The sequence below is a fragment of the Watersipora subatra genome, chromosome 11 (assembly GCF_963576615.1).
Source record: "Watersipora subatra chromosome 11, tzWatSuba1.1, whole genome shotgun sequence".
NCBI classification, from domain to species: Eukaryota; Metazoa; Bryozoa; class Gymnolaemata; order Cheilostomatida; family Watersiporidae; genus Watersipora; species Watersipora subatra.
Genome location: NC_088718.1, coordinates 12,682,024 through 12,697,353, shown reverse-complemented (window position 1 = coordinate 12,697,353; position 15,330 = coordinate 12,682,024). Strand labels below are relative to the sequence as shown.

The 15,330-nt window shown below is 39.6% G+C and overlaps 12 non-coding genes across 12 annotated transcripts; 6 read left to right on the top strand and 6 right to left on the bottom strand.

Moving 5' to 3' along the window:
• Window positions 1-739: 739 nt before the first annotated feature.
• LOC137408907 (5S ribosomal RNA) lies at window positions 740-858 on the bottom strand. The gene has a single exon (XR_010980159.1). It is a non-coding gene; the product is annotated as a 5S ribosomal RNA (ribosomal RNA).
• Window positions 859-992: 134 nt separating this feature from the next.
• Window positions 993-1,111, top strand: LOC137409364 (5S ribosomal RNA). Its single transcript, XR_010980588.1, has one exon. It is a non-coding gene; the product is annotated as a 5S ribosomal RNA (ribosomal RNA).
• A 2,155-nt stretch (window positions 1,112-3,266) lies between these two features.
• Window positions 3,267-3,385, bottom strand: LOC137408906 (5S ribosomal RNA). Its single transcript, XR_010980158.1, has one exon. It is a non-coding gene; the product is annotated as a 5S ribosomal RNA (ribosomal RNA).
• A 134-nt stretch (window positions 3,386-3,519) lies between these two features.
• LOC137409363 (5S ribosomal RNA) lies at window positions 3,520-3,638 on the top strand. Its single transcript, XR_010980587.1, has one exon. It is a non-coding gene; the product is annotated as a 5S ribosomal RNA (ribosomal RNA).
• Window positions 3,639-5,793: 2,155 nt separating this feature from the next.
• Window positions 5,794-5,912, bottom strand: LOC137408905 (5S ribosomal RNA). Its single transcript, XR_010980157.1, has one exon. It is a non-coding gene; the product is annotated as a 5S ribosomal RNA (ribosomal RNA).
• A 134-nt stretch (window positions 5,913-6,046) lies between these two features.
• Window positions 6,047-6,165, top strand: LOC137409362 (5S ribosomal RNA). The gene has a single exon (XR_010980586.1). It is a non-coding gene; the product is annotated as a 5S ribosomal RNA (ribosomal RNA).
• A 2,156-nt stretch (window positions 6,166-8,321) lies between these two features.
• Window positions 8,322-8,440, bottom strand: LOC137409735 (5S ribosomal RNA). Its single transcript, XR_010980941.1, has one exon. It is a non-coding gene; the product is annotated as a 5S ribosomal RNA (ribosomal RNA).
• Window positions 8,441-8,574: 134 nt separating this feature from the next.
• Window positions 8,575-8,693, top strand: LOC137409074 (5S ribosomal RNA). The gene has a single exon (XR_010980320.1). It is a non-coding gene; the product is annotated as a 5S ribosomal RNA (ribosomal RNA).
• Window positions 8,694-10,849: 2,156 nt separating this feature from the next.
• Window positions 10,850-10,968, bottom strand: LOC137409733 (5S ribosomal RNA). The gene has a single exon (XR_010980940.1). It is a non-coding gene; the product is annotated as a 5S ribosomal RNA (ribosomal RNA).
• Window positions 10,969-11,102: 134 nt separating this feature from the next.
• Window positions 11,103-11,221, top strand: LOC137409072 (5S ribosomal RNA). The gene has a single exon (XR_010980318.1). It is a non-coding gene; the product is annotated as a 5S ribosomal RNA (ribosomal RNA).
• A 2,155-nt stretch (window positions 11,222-13,376) lies between these two features.
• Window positions 13,377-13,495, bottom strand: LOC137409732 (5S ribosomal RNA). Its single transcript, XR_010980939.1, has one exon. It is a non-coding gene; the product is annotated as a 5S ribosomal RNA (ribosomal RNA).
• A 134-nt stretch (window positions 13,496-13,629) lies between these two features.
• On the top strand, window positions 13,630-13,748 carry LOC137409361 (5S ribosomal RNA). Its single transcript, XR_010980585.1, has one exon. It is a non-coding gene; the product is annotated as a 5S ribosomal RNA (ribosomal RNA).
• The last annotated feature ends 1,582 nt before the right edge of the window (window positions 13,749-15,330 follow it).

The following is a 15,330-nucleotide window of genomic DNA, read 5'->3' as shown; positions in this document are numbered from 1 at the left end:
AGATGTTAAGAGAGCAAACGAATCCTAATATACACGTGTATATAGTAGACGTACTACGATTGTTTCGTTAGGAGTTGAAGCTACTCGCGCGGCGGTCGAACGCGAGCGTACTCGTTTGGAGGCTATTACACCATTTCTAAAGCATCGCTTTATTTGGTTCGACGTGAACATCTTTTTAACACACCTGTTCGCGTAAGTAAAAGCTTTCTATGTAGGGCTGTTTTCTTTCGAACTCGTAGATGAGAAGAACAAGCCAAAGAACGGCGCTTACTACTCACCTGTCTTTACACGCGTAGACATTAGATAGCCGGTAAACTAATAAGATCTACGATAGCGCGTCACTTTATGTCGAGAAAAAGTAACAAACTTCCTTTAAAAGAGATTTCTTCGGATTAAAAGTGAGAATATGTTATTTTTATGTTGAGATCGGACGCTGCAACAGTTTTCGTTATACACGAGTAGAGTACATCCTTCGACTACAAAAAGTGTCGCGCTTTAATTGATCACGCTTGCCAGAAGGGTTTTGACGCGGAAATGCAGCAGCAAAGTTATATATACTGTTACACACTACACGTACGTAGTACATAGTACATAGTACATAGTACATAGTATATGTATATATATATAACGCATACGTAGTACATGTTCATGTACATGAACATGTACATGTACATGTACATGTAGATGAAGATAGCGCGAAGATCGCGATGAAGATAGCAAGATGTAAAAATAAATAAAAAGTCTACAGCACCCGGTATTCCCAGGCGGTCACCCATCCAAGTACTAACCGGGCTCGACGTTGCTTAGCTTCAGTGATCGGACGAGAACTGGCGTTTTCAACGTGATATGGCCGTAGACACTGATGCGCTCTTCGAGACACGCTATTAACGCAGAGTTATAATAATGCTCACCAAGCCGTGACTATATTGTCCAATGGGCGTTCGCTGATTATTGCCACGTTTCTCATTAGCGTCTGTTGAAGCTTACTAAATGTCTACGGCCATATCACGTTGAAAACGCCAGTTCTCGTCCGATCACTGAAGCTAAGCAACGTCGAGCCCGGTTAGTACTTGGATGGGTGACCGCCTGGGAATACCGGGTGCTGTAGACCTTTAGTTTTTATCAAAATTATACTAATTTAGAATTTTCAAGCTTCTTTAATTCACTCTATCTCTTGATATAGAATAAAAAATCATTTCCGCTTGAAAGTCTTTTAATTCGCTCTATCTCTTGATGTAAAATAAAAAATCATTTCCGCTTGAAAGTCTTTTAACTCGCTCTATCTCTTGATGTAAAATAAAAAATCATTTCCATTTAAAAGTCTTTTAATTCGCTCTATCTCTTGATTTAAAACAAAAAATCATTTCCATTTAAAAGTCTTTTAATTCGCTCTATCTTTTGATATAAAATAAAAAATCATTTCCATTTAAAAGTCTTTTAATTCGCTCTATCTTTTGATATAAAATAAAAAATCATTTCCATTTAAAAGTCTTTTAATTCGCTCTATCTTTTGATATAAAATAAAAAATCATTTCCATTCAAAGGTTTTAGCCGAAACTGGATAATATGAATATTATTAGTACTTGATGCTATCCGGCTAGCTTCAATCTCCTCATCTTCACCAGCCATGCGCCGCTGCTACCCGTGTATTTTAAAGAGGATATAATTTCGATTCGTTTTCATTTTGCGCGGCGTAATAGCTCAAGAAACTCGCGTTAAGATTTCCTTTTAATTGCGCAACTCGTATGTCGGCGTTACGAGTTTACCTAAAAGCTAAAATAAATAACTAAACGAAACTCGACTCGGCCTTTCGCCGCAAAATACGCATTCTCGTAATGTAAACTCGAGCGATCGTCTTCGATCGTGATGAAACAAAACCGTACTCGCGGATGCGTAAAAGTCTAAAAGGTAAATTGTGTCAAAAAGTTTCGAAACGAATTACAAACCGGAACGTGGAATCTACGTTACGACGGCAACTAAGTTCGGTGATGAGCGCGGGCCAGCGCGTAGCTAAGGTTGCTCCATCAGTTTTTATCTTTGCGGAATTATCTCTAGCGAAAAGCCTACTTTCGCGTAAGGTCATTTCCACGCGATTATAATTATTTAAAAGGAAAATATTTACCGTAGTTTTCAAAATGCTGACGAAATAATCTAAAGCGCGTGAAGCGGCGGTAACGAGCCTGCAACCTTCGTACGAATCGGCGAGATCTTGAACGCTATGCGTTTAGCCAATGAGTGAACGAGTCGAATATTATCGAGCGCGAACAACCACGCCGTCGAAGTATGAGAGTACACACGACTCCTAATTTGCACAATATCAACGATTCGTTTGAGCCGGGAATATTCGTTACGCAATGGCAAAGTTTTAAGCTATGCGTTCGAAGTAACTCGATAGCTTTTCATAGCTAATGAGCGAGCTGGACGAATAACCGGCAGCGCGATTGACCGCTCTTTCAAATATTGAGAGAGCGAACGAATCCTAGTTTACATGGTACGCATGAATGTTTCGTTGCAGCGCGATTAACCGCTCTTTCAGATGTTAAGAGAGCAAACGAATCCTAATTTACACGTGTATATAGTAGACGTACTACGATTGTTTCGTTAGGAGTTGAAGCTACTCGCGCGGCGGTCGAACGCGAGCGTACTCGTTTGGAGGCTATTACACCATTTCTAAAGCATCGCTTTATTTGGTTCGACGTGAACATCTTTTTAACACACCTGTTCGCGTAAGTAAAAGCTTTCTATGTAGGGCTGTTTTCTTTCGAACTCGTAGATGAGAAGAACAAGCCAAAGAACGGCGCTTACTACTCACCTGTCTTTACACGCGTAGACATTAGATAGCCGGTAAACTAATAAGATCTACGATAGCGCGTCACTTTATGTCGAGAAAAAGTAACAAACTTCCTTTAAAAGAGATTTCTTCGGATTAAAAGTGAGAATATGTTATTTTTATGTTGAGATCGGACGCTGCAACAGTTTTCGTTATACACGAGTAGAGTACATCCTTCGACTACAAAAAGTGTCGCGCTTTAATTGATCACGCTTGCCAGAAGGGTTTTGACGCGGAAATGCAGCAGCAAAGTTATATATACTGTTACACACTACACGTACATAGTACATAGTACATAGTACATAGTATATGTATATATATATAACGCATACGTAGTACATGTTCATGTACATGAACATGTACATGTACATGTACATGTAGATGAAGATAGCGCGAAGATCGCGATGAAGATAGCAAGATGTAAAAATAAATAAAAAGTCTACAGCACCCGGTATTCCCAGGCGGTCACCCATCCAAGTACTAACCGGGCTCGACGTTGCTTAGCTTCAGTGATCGGACGAGAACTGGCGTTTTCAACGTGATATGGCCGTAGACACTGATGCGCTCTTCGAGACACGCTATTAACGCAGAGTTATAATAATGCTCACCAAGCCGTGACTATATTGTCCAATGGGCGTTCGCTGATTATTGCCACGTTTCTCATTAGCGTCTGTTGAAGCTTACTAAATGTCTACGGCCATATCACGTTGAAAACGCCAGTTCTCGTCCGATCACTGAAGCTAAGCAACGTCGAGCCCGGTTAGTACTTGGATGGGTGACCGCCTGGGAATACCGGGTGCTGTAGACCTTTAGTTTTTATCAAAATTATACTAATTTAGAATTTTCAAGCTTCTTTAATTCACTCTATCTCTTGATATAGAATAAAAAATCATTTCCGCTTGAAAGTCTTTTAATTCGCTCTATCTCTTGATGTAAAATAAAAAATCATTTCCGCTTGAAAGTCTTTTAACTCGCTCTATCTCTTGATGTAAAATAAAAAATCATTTCCATTTAAAAGTCTTTTAATTCGCTCTATCTCTTGATTTAAAACAAAAAATCATTTCCATTTAAAAGTCTTTTAATTCGCTCTATCTTTTGATATAAAATAAAAAATCATTTCCATTTAAAAGTCTTTTAATTCGCTCTATCTTTTGATATAAAATAAAAAATCATTTCCATTTAAAAGTCTTTTAATTCGCTCTATCTTTTGATATAAAATAAAAAATCATTTCCATTCAAAGGTTTTAGCCGAAACTGGATAATATGAATATTATTAGTACTTGATGCTATCCGGCTAGCTTCAATCTCCTCATCTTCACCAGCCATGCGCCGCTGCTACCCGTGTACTTTAAAGAGGATATAATTTCGATTCGTTTTCATTTTGCGCGGCGTAATAGCTCAAGAAACTCGCGTTAAGATTTCCTTTTAATTGCGCAACTCGTATGTCGGCGTTACGAGTTTACCTAAAAGCTAAAATAAATAACTAAACGAAACTCGACTCGGCCTTTCGCCGCAAAATACGCATTCTCGTAATGTAAACTCGAGCGATCGTCTTCGGTCGTGATGAAACAAAACCGTACTCGCGGATGCGTAAAAGTCTAAAAGGTAAATTGTGTCAAAAAGTTTCGAAACGAATTACAAACCGGAACGTGGAATCTACGTTACGACGGCAACTAAGTTCGGTGATGAGCGCGGGCCAGCGCGTAGCTAAGGTTGCTCCATCAGTTTTTATCTTTGCGGAATTATCTCTAGCGAAAAGCCTACTTTCGCGTAAGGTCATTTCCACGCGATTATAATTATTTAAAAGGAAAATATTTACCGTAGTTTTCAAAATGCTGACGAAATAATCTAAAGCGCGTGAAGCGGCGGTAACGAGCCTGCAACCTTCGTACGAATCGGCGAGATCTTGAACGCTATGCGTTTAGCCAATGAGTGAACGAGTCGAATATTATCGAGCGCGAACAACCACGCCGTCGAAGTATGAGAGTACACACGACTCCTAATTTGCACAATATCAACGATTCGTTTGAGCCGGGAATATTCGTTACGCAATGGCAAAGTTTTAAGCTATGCGTTCGAAGTAACTCGATAGCTTTTCATAGCTAATGAGCGAGCTGGACGAATAACCGGCAGCGCGATTGACCGCTCTTTCAAATATTGAGAGAGCGAACGAATCCTAGTTTACATGGTACGCATGAATGTTTCGTTGCAGCGCGATTAACCGCTCTTTCAGATGTTAAGAGAGCAAACGAATCCTAATTTACACGTGTATATAGTAGACGTACTACGATTGTTTCGTTAGGAGTTGAAGCTACTCGCGCGGCGGTCGAACGCGAGCGTACTCGTTTGGAGGCTATTACACCATTTCTAAAGCATCGCTTTATTTGGTTCGACGTGAACATCTTTTTAACACACCTGTTCGCGTAAGTAAAAGCTTTCTAGGTAGGGCTGTTTTCTTTCGAACTCGTAGATGAGAAGAACAAGCCAAAGAACGGCGCTTACTACTCACCTGTCTTTACACGCGTAGACATTAGATAGCCGGTAAACTAATAAGATCTACGATAGCGCGTCACTTTATGTCGAGAAAAAGTAACAAACTTCCTTTAAAAGAGATTTCTTCGGATTAAAAGTGAGAATATGTTATTTTTATGTTGAGATCGGACGCTGCAACAGTTTTCGTTATACACGAGTAGAGTACATCCTTCGACTACAAAAAGTGTCGCGCTTTAATTGATCACGCTTGCCAGAAGGGTTTTGACGCGGAAATGCAGCAGCAAAGTTATATATACTGTTACACACTACACGTACATAGTACATAGTACATAGTACATAGTATATGTATATATATATAACGCATACGTAGTACATGTTCATGTACATGAACATGTACATGTACATGTACATGTAGATGAAGATAGCGCGAAGATCGCGATGAAGATAGCAAGATGTAAAAATAAATAAAAAGTCTACAGCACCCGGTATTCCCAGGCGGTCACCCATCCAAGTACTAACCGGGCTCGACGTTGCTTAGCTTCAGTGATCGGACGAGAACTGGCGTTTTCAACGTGATATGGCCGTAGACACTGATGCGCTCTTCGAGACACGCTATTAACGCAGAGTTATAATAATGCTCACCAAGCCGTGACTATATTGTCCAATGGGCGTTCGCTGATTATTGCCACGTTTCTCATTAGCGTCTGTTGAAGCTTACTAAATGTCTACGGCCATATCACGTTGAAAACGCCAGTTCTCGTCCGATCACTGAAGCTAAGCAACGTCGAGCCCGGTTAGTACTTGGATGGGTGACCGCCTGGGAATACCGGGTGCTGTAGACCTTTAGTTTTTATCAAAATTATACTAACTTAGAATTTTCAAGCTTCTTTAATTCACTCTATCTCTTGATATAGAATAAAAAATCATTTCCGCTTGAAAGTCTTTTAATTCGCTCTATCTCTTGATGTAAAATAAAAAATCATTTCCGCTTGAAAGTCTTTTAACTCGCTCTATCTCTTGATGTAAAATAAAAAATCATTTCCATTTAAAAGTCTTTTAATTCGCTCTATCTCTTGATTTAAAACAAAAAATCATTTCCATTTAAAAGTCTTTTAATTCGCTCTATCTTTTGATATAAAATAAAAAATCATTTCCATTTAAAAGTCTTTTAATTCGCTCTATCTTTTGATATAAAATAAAAAATCATTTCCATTTAAAAGTCTTTTAATTCGCTCTATCTTTTGATATAAAATAAAAAATCATTTCCATTCAAAGGTTTTAGCCGAAACTGGATAATATGAATATTATTAGTACTTGATGCTATCCGGCTAGCTTCAATCTCCTCATCTTCACCAGCCATGCGCCGCTGCTACCCGTGTATTTTAAAGAGGATATAATTTCGATTCGTTTTCATTTTGCGCGGCGTAATAGCTCAAGAAACTCGCGTTAAGATTTCCTTTTAATTGCGCAACTCGTATGTCGGCGTTACGAGTTTACCTAAAAGCTAAAATAAATAACTAAACGAAACTCGACTCGGCCTTTCGCCGCAAAATACGCATTCTCGTAATGTAAACTCGAGCGATCGTCTTCGATCGTGATGAAACAAAACCGTACTCGCGGATGCGTAAAAGTCTAAAAGGTAAATTGTGTCAAAAAGTTTCGAAACGAATTACAAACCGGAACGTGGAATCTACGTTACGACGGCAACTAAGTTCGGTGATGAGCGCGGGCCAGCGCGTAGCTAAGGTTGCTCCATCAGTTTTTATCTTTGCGGAATTATCTCTAGCGAAAAGCCTACTTTCGCGTAAGGTCATTTCCACGCGATTATAATTATTTAAAAGGAAAATATTTACCGTAGTTTTCAAAATGCTGACGAAATAATCTAAAGCGCGTGAAGCGGCGGTAACGAGCCTGCAACCTTCGTACGAATCGGCGAGATCTTGAACGCTATGCGTTTAGCCAATGAGTGAACGAGTCGAATATTATCGAGCGCGAACAACTACGCCGTCGAAGTATGAGAGTACACACGACTCCTAATTTGCACAATATCAACGATTCGTTTGAGCCGGGAATATTCGTTACGCAATGGCAAAGTTTTAAGCTATGCGTTCGAAGTAACTCGATAGCTTTTCATAGCTAATGAGCGAGCTGGACGAATAACCGGCAGCGCGATTGACCGCTCTTTCAAATATTGAGAGAGCGAACGAATCCTAGTTTACATGGTACGCATGAATGTTTCGTTGCAGCGCGATTAACCGCTCTTTCAGATGTTGAGAGAGCAAACGAATCCTAATTTACACGTGTATATAGTAGACGTACTACGATTGTTTCGTTAGGAGTTGAAGCTACTCGCGCGGCGGTCGAACGCGAGCGTACTCGTTTGGAGGCTATTACACCATTTCTAAAGCATCGCTTTATTTGGTTCGACGTGAACATCTTTTTAACACACCTGTTCGCGTAAGTAAAAGCTTTCTATGTAGGGCTGTTTTCTTTCGAACTCGTAGATGAGAAGAACAAGCCAAAGAACGGCGCTTACTACTCACCTGTCTTTACACGCGTAGACATTAGATAGCCGGTAAACTAATAAGATCTACGATAGCGCGTCACTTTATGTCGAGAAAAAGTAACAAACTTCCTTTAAAAGAGATTTCTTCGGATTAAAAGTGAGAATATGTTATTTTTATGTTGAGATCGGACGCTGCAACAGTTTTCGTTATACACGAGTAGAGTACATCCTTCGACTACAAAAAGTGTCGCGCTTTAATTGATCACGCTTGCCAGAAGGGTTTTGACGCGGAAATGCAGCAGCAAAGTTATATATACTGTTACACACTACACGTACGTAGTACATAGTACATAGTACATAGTACATAGTATATGTATATATATATAACGCATACGTAGTACATGTTCATGTACATGAACATGTACATGTACATGTAGATGAAGATAGCGCGAAGATCGCGATGAAGATAGCAAGATGTAAAAATAAATAAAAAGTCTACAGCACCCGGTATTCCCAGGCGGTCACCCATCCAAGTACTAACCGGGCTCGACGTTGCTTAGCTTCAGTGATCGGACGAGAACTGGCGTTTTCAACGTGATATGGCCGTAGACACTGATGCGCTCTTCGAGACACGCTATTAACGCAGAGTTATAATAATGCTCACCAAGCCGTGACTATATTGTCCAATGGGCGTTCGCTGATTATTGCCACGTTTCTCATTAGCGTCTGTTGAAGCTTACTAAATGTCTACGGCCATATCACGTTGAAAACGCCAGTTCTCGTCCGATCACTGAAGCTAAGCAACGTCGAGCCCGGTTAGTACTTGGATGGGTGACCGCCTGGGAATATCGGGTGCTGTAGACCTTTAGTTTTTATCAAAATTATACTAATTTAGAATTTTCAAGCTTCTTTAATTCACTCTATTTCTTGATATAGAATAAAAAATCATTTCCGCTTGAAAGTCTTTTAATTCGCTCTATCTCTTGATGTAAAATAAAAAATCATTTCCGCTTGAAAGTCTTTTAACTCGCTCTATCTCTTGATGTAAAATAAAAAATCATTTCCATTTAAAAGTCTTTTAATTCACTCTATCTCTTGATTTAAAACAAAAAATCATTTCCATTTAAAAGTCTTTTAATTCGCTCTATCTTTTGATATAAAATAAAAAATCATTTCCATTTAAAAGTCTTTTAATTCGCTCTATCTTTTGATATAAAATAAAAAATCATTTCCATTTAAAAGTCTTTTAATTCGCTCTATCTTTTGATATAAAATAAAAAATCATTTCCATTCAAAGGTTTTAGCCGAAACTGGATAATATGAATATTATTAGTACTTGATGCTATCCGGCTAGCTTCAATCTCCTCATCTTCACCAGCCATGCGCCACTGCTACCCGTGTATTTTAAAGAGGATATAATTTCGATTCGTTTTCATTTTGCGCGGCGTAATAGCTCAAGAAACTCGCGTTAAGATTTCCTTTTAATTGCGCAACTCGTATGTCGGCGTTACGAGTTTACCTAAAAGCTAAAATAAATAACTAAACGAAACTCGACTCGGCCTTTCGCCGCAAAATACGCATTCTCGTAATGTAAACTCGAGCGATCGTCTTCGATCGTGATGAAACAAAACCGTACTCGCGGATGCGTAAAAGTCTAAAAGGTAAATTGTGTCAAAAAGTTTCGAAACGAATTACAAACCGGAACGTGGAATCTACGTTACGACGGCAACTAAGTTCGGTGATGAGCGCGGGCCAGCGCGTAGCTAAGGTTGCTCCATCAGTTTTTATCTTTGCGGAATTATCTCTAGCGAAAAGCCTACTTTCGCGTAAGGTCATTTCCACGCGATTATAATTATTTAAAAGGAAAATATTTACCGTAGTTTTCAAAATGCTGACGAAATAATCTAAAGCGCGTGAAGCGGCGGTAACGAGCCTGCAACCTTCGTACGAATCGGCGAGATCTTGAACGCTATGCGTTTAGCCAATGAGTGAACGAGTCGAATATTATCGAGCGCGAACAACCACGCCGTCGAAGTATGAGAGTACACACGACTCCTAATTTGCACAATATCAACGATTCGTTTGAGCCGGGAATATTCGTTACGCAATGGCAAAGTTTTAAGCTATGCGTTCGAAGTAACTCGATAGCTTTTCATAGCTAATGAGCGAGCTGGACGAATAACCGGCAGCGCGATTGACCGCTCTTTCAAATATTGAGAGAGCGAACGAATCCTAGTTTACATGGTACGCATGAATGTTTCGTTGCAGCGCGATTAACCGCTCTTTCAGATGTTGAGAGAGCAAACGAATCCTAATTTACACGTGTATATAGTAGACGTACTACGATTGTTTCGTTAGGAGTTGAAGCTACTCGCGCGGCGGTCGAACGCGAGCGTACTCGTTTGGAGGCTATTACACCATTTCTAAAGCATCGCTTTATTTGGTTCGACGTGAACATCTTTTTAACACACCTGTTCGCGTAAGTAAAAGCTTTCTATGTAGGGCTGTTTTCTTTCGAACTCGTAGATGAGAAGAACAAGCCAAAGAACGGCGCTTACTACTCACCTGTCTTTACACGCGTAGACATTAGATAGCCGGTAAACTAATAAGATCTACGATAGCGCGTCACTTTATGTCGAGAAAAAGTAACAAACTTCCTTTAAAAGAGATTTCTTCGGATTAAAAGTGAGAATATGTTATTTTTATGTTGAGATCGGACGCTGCAACAGTTTTCGTTATACACGAGTAGAGTACATCCTTCGACTACAAAAAGTGTCGCGCTTTAATTGATCACGCTTGCCAGAAGGGTTTTGACGCGGAAATGCAGCAGCAAAGTTATATATACTGTTACACACTACACGTACGTAGTACATAGTACATAGTACATAGTACATAGTATATGTATATATATATAACGCATACGTAGTACATGTTCATGTACATGAACATGTACATGTACATGTAGATGAAGATAGCGCGAAGATCGCGATGAAGATAGCAAGATGTAAAAATAAATAAAAAGTCTACAGCACCCGGTATTCCCAGGCGGTCACCCATCCAAGTACTAACCGGGCTCGACGTTGCTTAGCTTCAGTGATCGGACGAGAACTGGCGTTTTCAACGTGATATGGCCGTAGACACTGATGCGCTCTTCGAGACACGCTATTAACGCAGAGTTATAATAATGCTCACCAAGCCGTGACTATATTGTCCAATGGGCGTTCGCTGATTATTGCCACGTTTCTCATTAGCGTCTGTTGAAGCTTACTAAATGTCTACGGCCATATCACGTTGAAAACGCCAGTTCTCGTCCGATCACTGAAGCTAAGCAACGTCGAGCCCGGTTAGTACTTGGATGGGTGACCGCCTGGGAATATCGGGTGCTGTAGACCTTTAGTTTTTATCAAAATTATACTAATTTAGAATTTTCAAGCTTCTTTAATTCACTCTATTTCTTGATATAGAATAAAAAATCATTTCCGCTTGAAAGTCTTTTAATTCGCTCTATCTCTTGATGTAAAATAAAAAATCATTTCCGCTTGAAAGTCTTTTAACTCGCTCTATCTCTTGATGTAAAATAAAAAATCATTTCCATTTAAAAGTCTTTTAATTCACTCTATCTCTTGATTTAAAACAAAAAATCATTTCCATTTAAAAGTCTTTTAATTCGCTCTATCTTTTGATATAAAATAAAAAATCATTTCCATTTAAAAGTCTTTTAATTCGCTCTATCTTTTGATATAAAATAAAAAATCATTTCCATTTAAAAGTCTTTTAATTCGCTCTATCTTTTGATATAAAATAAAAAATCATTTCCATTCAAAGGTTTTAGCCGAAACTGGATAATATGAATATTATTAGTACTTGATGCTATCCGGCTAGCTTCAATCTCCTCATCTTCACCAGCCATGCGCCGCTGCTACCCGTGTATTTTAAAGAGGATATAATTTCGATTCGTTTTCATTTTGCGCGGCGTAATAGCTCAAGAAACTCGCGTTAAGATTTCCTTTTAATTGCGCAACTCGTATGTCGGCGTTACGAGTTTACCTAAAAGCTAAAATAAATAACTAAACGAAACTCGACTCGGCCTTTCGCCGCAAAATACGCATTCTCGTAATGTAAACTCGAGCGATCGTCTTCGATCGTGATGAAACAAAACCGTACTCGCGGATGCGTAAAAGTCTAAAAGGTAAATTGTGTCAAAAAGTTTCGAAACGAATTACAAACCGGAACGTGGAATCTACGTTACGACGGCAACTAAGTTCGGTGATGAGCGCGGGCCAGCGCGTAGCTAAGGTTGCTCCATCAGTTTTTATCTTTGCGGAATTATCTCTAGCGAAAAGCCTACTTTCGCGTAAGGTCATTTCCACGCGATTATAATTATTTAAAAGGAAAATATTTACCGTAGTTTTCAAAATGCTGACGAAATAATCTAAAGCGCGTGAAGCGGCGGTAACGAGCCTGCAACCTTCGTACGAATCGGCGAGATCTTGAACGCTATGCGTTTAGCCAATGAGTGAACGAGTCGAATATTATCGAGCGCGAACAACCACGCCGTCGAAGTATGAGAGTACACACGACTCCTAATTTGCACAATATCAACGATTCGTTTGAGCCGGGAATATTCGTTACGCAATGGCAAAGTTTTAAGCTATGCGTTCGAAGTAACTCGATAGCTTTTCATAGCTAATGAGCGAGCTGGACGAATAACCGGCAGCGCGATTGACCGCTCTTTCAAATATTGAGAGAGCGAACGAATCCTAGTTTACATGGTACGCATGAATGTTTCGTTGCAGCGCGATTAACCGCTCTTTCAGATGTTAAGAGAGCAAACGAATCCTAATTTACACGTGTATATAGTAGACGTACTACGATTGTTTCGTTAGGAGTTGAAGCTACTCGCGCGGCGGTCGAACGCGAGCGTACTCGTTTGGAGGCTATTACACCATTTCTAAAGCATCGCTTTATTTGGTTCGACGTGAACATCTTTTTAACACACCTGTTCGCGTAAGTAAAAGCTTTCTATGTAGGGCTGTTTTCTTTCGAACTCGTAGATGAGAAGAACAAGCCAAAGAACGGCGCTTACTACTCACCTGTCTTTACACGCGTAGACATTAGATAGCCGGTAAACTAATAAGATCTACGATAGCGCGTCACTTTATGTCGAGAAAAAGTAACAAACTTCCTTTAAAAGAGATTTCTTCGGATTAAAAGTGAGAATATGTTATTTTTATGTTGAGATCGGACGCTGCAACAGTTTTCGTTATACACGAGTAGAGTACATCCTTCGACTACAAAAAGTGTCGCGCTTTAATTGATCACGCTTGCCAGAAGGGTTTTGACGCGGAAATGCAGCAGCAAAGTTATATATACTGTTACACACTACACGTACGTAGTACATAGTACATAGTACATAGTATATGTATATATATATAACGCATACGTAGTACATGTTCATGTACATGAACATGTACATGTACATGTACATGTAGATGAAGATAGCGCGAAGATCGCGATGAAGATAGCAAGATGTAAAAATAAATAAAAAGTCTACAGCACCCGGTATTCCCAGGCGGTCACCCATCCAAGTACTAACCGGGCTCGACGTTGCTTAGCTTCAGTGATCGGACGAGAACTGGCGTTTTCAACGTGATATGGCCGTAGACACTGATGCGCTCTTCGAGACACGCTATTAACGCAGAGTTATAATAATGCTCACCAAGCCGTGACTATATTGTCCAATGGGCGTTCGCTGATTATTGCCACGTTTCTCATTAGCGTCTGTTGAAGCTTACTAAATGTCTACGGCCATATCACGTTGAAAACGCCAGTTCTCGTCCGATCACTGAAGCTAAGCAACGTCGAGCCCGGTTAGTACTTGGATGGGTGACCGCCTGGGAATACCGGGTGCTGTAGACCTTTAGTTTTTATCAAAATTATACTAATTTAGAATTTTCAAGCTTCTTTAATTCACTCTATCTCTTGATATAGAATAAAAAATCATTTCCGCTTGAAAGTCTTTTAATTCGCTCTATCTCTTGATGTAAAATAAAAAATCATTTCCGCTTGAAAGTCTTTTAATTCGCTCTATCTCTTGATGTAAAATAAAAAATCATTTCCATTTAAAAGTCTTTTAATTCGCTCTATCTCTTGATTTAAAACAAAAAATCATTTCCATTTAAAAGTCTTTTAATTCGCTCTATCTTTTGATATAAAATAAAAAATCATTTCCATTTAAAAGTCTTTTAATTCGCTCTATCTTTTGATATAAAATAAAAAATCATTTCCATTTAAAAGTCTTTTAATTCGCTCTATCTTTTGATATAAAATAAAAAATCATTTCCATTCAAAGGTTTTAGCCGAAACTGGATAATATGAATATTATTAGTACTTGATGCTATCCGGCTAGCTTCAATCTCCTCATCTTCACCAGCCATGCGCCGCTGCTACCCGTGTATTTTAAAGAGGATATAATTTCGATTCGTTTTCATTTTGCGCGGCGTAATAGCTCAAGAAACTCGCGTTAAGATTTCCTTTTAATTGCGCAACTCGTATGTCGGCGTTACGAGTTTACCTAAAAGCTAAAATAAATAACTAAACGAAACTCGACTCGGCCTTTCGCCGCAAAATACGCATTCTCGTAATGTAAACTCGAGCGATCGTCTTCGATCGTGATGAAACAAAACCGTACTCGCGGATGCGTAAAAGTCTAAAAGGTAAATTGTGTCAAAAAGTTTTGAAACGAATTACAAACCGGAACGTGGAATCTACGTTACGACGGCAACTAAGTTCGGTGATGAGCGCGGGCCAGCGCGTAGCTAAGGTTGCTCCATCAGTTTTTATCTTTGCGGAACTATCTCTAGCGAAAAGCCTACTTTCGCGTAAGGTCATTTCCACGCGATTATAATTATTTAAAAGGAAAATATTTACCGTAGTTTTCAAAATGCTGACGAAATAATCTAAAGCGCGTGAAGCGGCGGTAACGAGCCTGCAACCTTCGTACGAATCGGCGAGATCTTGAACGCTATGCGTTTAGCCAATGAGTGAACGAGTCGAATATTATCGAGCGCGAACAACCACGCCGTCGAAGTATGAGAGTACACACGACTCCTAATTTGCACAATATCAACGATTCGTTTGAGCCGGGAATATTCGTTACGCAATGGCAAAGTTTTAAGCTATGCGTTCGAAGTAACTCGATAGCTTTTCATAGCTAATGAGCGAGCTGGACGAATAACCGGCAGCGCGATTGACCGCTCTTTCAAATATTGAGAGAGCGAACGAATCCTAGTTTACATGGTACGCATGAATGTTTCGTTGCAGCGCGATTAACCGCTCTTTCAGATGTTAAGAGAGCAAACGAATCCTAATTTACACGTGTATATAGTAGACGTACTACGATTGTTTCGTTAGGAGTTGAAGCTACTCGCGCGGCGGTCGAACGCGAGCGTACTCGTTTGGAGGCTATTACACCATTTCTAAAGCATCGCTTTATTTGGTT